We start from the raw sequence: 3219 nt of genomic DNA on the forward strand, positions 1-3219 counted from the left end.
TTTTCCGTGGCGGAAGGGCGCCCAAGCGCGACGGACCGAAAAAATCGTCGTAGGACTTTGCCTGACACACTTTAGACAACAGAACCCATATCGTCGGGTTAGGCCCATAGGCGACGAAAAATACCCCTTAGCGGACGATTTTGAGACGTTGTCTATCAGAACTTTTCTTGTAGTGTTAGGAACGATCCTGCTACGCAACGAAGTCGTCGTCCGTGAACTCGACAAAGTAGCCACCTGCGTACTGGTCATCATCTGTCGTACCTGTTTGTCGAAAAGCAGGTTCCGGAAAAAGAGGGAGAAAAACGAGGGTAAGTACCAAATGGCACGTACTTGCGAGACAAGACCGCGCTATGCTCGCCGGTGGGCGGTGTAAACTTCGCCCGGCTTTATGGTGGAGTTTAGCGGCAGCAAAGCACTAACCAATAGAGACAAAGCTACAACTTCCGTCTAATAGAGAAGGTGAGAGAGCGCATATTCTAGCAGGCTCTATACTCTGCAATCAACAACCCAGCCAAATGCGATCCCCCTTAGCCAAGAGGTACTAACAAGGCACTCACACAGTTGACAATTTTATTTCCATTCCACTATAATAGGGCTAACTTACTACGCAAGTAATTAGCAAGTTATTAGTGACATCATTAGGTGTAAGTTGTTCTATGATCGAGTTAAATAGCTCCAAGTCGTCCATAACCGCGGACACGGCTTATCGATAAGATTTAACCCTGCAGGGGTGCACCAATGTTACCATACACGCATGCTCGAACCCGCTTAATTACGGCGGAGTCTCACAACAAGACCATTCCCAAATCAACAAGAATGCCTAGGGGGGCCACCCGACTAAGCTACCCGAAACGAAGTTCGGCCGTACTCCGATGCGGACTCAGGGTTTGCGACGGCGGCTAGGCGTGCGAACCACACGCTTTCGCTAAACGTCCCGCGGGGTACAATACGTAATATAAATACCCGAAGGCAACAGAAGTAAACACCCGAAGGCAACAAGTAAGTAAAGCATGGCATACATGGCATAGGCAAATAAAACCAAGGTTGTGGCCCCCTTTTCAACGCACTTGAGAAATGGTAATGGGTGATGGGGGGTCCCGATAAAACCTCCCACGAGTGGTTAGCGCGCTCAGCCTTAGAAACGGATAACAAGAACTCTGGTCCTAGGGGACATTAGCAAGTCAAAGTTCCGATGCTTTCGCAAAGGGGCTCACGGATGCCTCTCGCATATTATATCCCTTAGCAATTTTAAGTTGTAGCAAAAGTTATCATCATCATTTTGAAAAGGTAGTGCATGTGTCAACATCCCAACAAGATATCCCGATCATTTCGAGATATCAACAAAAACCCTAAACTCGCCTACGACTCGCAAAGCTTGCAAACAACAAACAACAGGTAGGGCGAGGAGGTGTATCTCGGAGATATAGGTAACAGGTGGATAGGACACGTGCCACAACAGAATCGCAACATAAGGATAGCAATAGATCAAAAGAGCATGTAAATGTAAAATAGGTGAAGGGGTGGGCTCGCCTGTCAGATCAGAGGTAGAAGCACCGACACGATCCTCCTGGGGGTGCTCGTACTCCTGCTCGAACTGCTCAGCGTCGGTGTCTACTCGAGAAGAACCAAATAACAGATACAAGAAAGTAGTAGTACAAATCAATACAAGGAAATGCAATGCGCAATATGATGCATGATGACATGGCAAGATGATATGTGCAAGCCAAATTTAAGTGGGGTGCTCATAATTCATATGAAATGATAAACACCCTCACATATACTTTTAATTCAATTTGCAAGTTTTAATTTGGACAATTCAGAGATCATGCCAATGATGCATGACAATGTGATATTTGAATTCCTCATGTTTTTATGATGCATTTAGACATAAAACATGTTGAATTTGGACTTATAGATTAGAAGTTATGAGTTATGCAAGTTATAGCAATTAATTCCAATTTATAAAGTGGTCAGATTTTATATTGTTCAAAAGTTGGAACAAACTTAATAGATGGGTAGATCATGTTTTTCTGATACTCAAGCATATAAAGTTTGTGTGATTTGGATTTTGGCACATGCAATTTTAAAACGTTTGAAAAAAGGCAGGGGCAAAAATATTGATGAACAGCAGTTTGCAAAAAGGAGGTTTAATCCTATTGCGTGTTTGACACTAACCGGGATGCATACGAAGTAAACTGTGTTCGCAGGTTAACTGAAGAATGAGACAGTTGCAACTGAAACAGAACAGCTGCTGGCAGCAACTTTGGACGATGATGGAGACCGAAATGGGAGCTTCTATGCGTGTACATGACATAGTTGATCAAGAGGGGTGTACCCTGATTCAAATGGGACTGATTTGAGTGAAAACGATCCACGGTAGTGACGGTGAGACTCGCCGGAAAACAGGTCAGCGACACGGTCGACGAACAGCAAAAACTGCAAACAGTTTTCGGGTGGAACTTTGAATGATGATGGCGTCGGCTATACTGCACGGTTTTGGATGAATAAAAGACCAAAACGAAGCCTGTGATGTTGTGCATCTAGAGGTACAAGAATCACGTGCTGAGACGGTCTGTGCCGGAAGTGATCTTCGTCGGAAAACGGCGCCGTGGTGCTGCTTCGGGTAGACGAGGCCATCTTCGTTTTCTACTCGAACCAGAGAAGAACTCGTGCATGGGGAGGAAGGGAAGACGGGGTGCTGCTGCTGCTCACCCTGGGGTGTTGGAGACGACGAGGGGATCGAGGAGGTCGCCGGAAGTTGGCCGGAGACAGAGGAGAAAACGCGGCCGAAGGTGAAGAAGCGGCGGCGAGGTTGGTGACGAGCAGACCTTGGCGTTCCAGACTCCGTGAAGTAGACCTTGAGGAAGAGGAAGATGTGGCGGTGCGATTCCCCCGGTCAGGTGAGCTCGAGGACGGTCATGGCGACGGCGGCGGTCAGCGAAGCTCCGGGTAAAAACCCTCTTGTTTGCTTACACAGAGGTGGAGGAAGAGATGGTGCGGCGCGGCGCGGGCGAGGGAGGAGCGAGCTAGGGTTCTGGTCGGTTTCCTGGCGTCTTAATGAGAGAAAAAGGCAGGTGGCAAGCATCCAGGGAATGGAGAAGATCATGTGGTGGATGTTTGGTTCGTACAGGATGACGGCAGGGAAGAAGGACGAACAGGAGAGGCGTTGAAACTGGGCTCAGCTAGAAGAAAAAGGCTAGGGAGGTGGGCTGCTCCAGA

The sequence above is a fragment of the Lolium rigidum genome, chromosome 6 (genome assembly GCF_022539505.1).
Source record: "Lolium rigidum isolate FL_2022 chromosome 6, APGP_CSIRO_Lrig_0.1, whole genome shotgun sequence".
In the NCBI taxonomy this organism is placed as follows: domain Eukaryota; kingdom Viridiplantae; phylum Streptophyta; class Magnoliopsida; order Poales; family Poaceae; genus Lolium; species Lolium rigidum.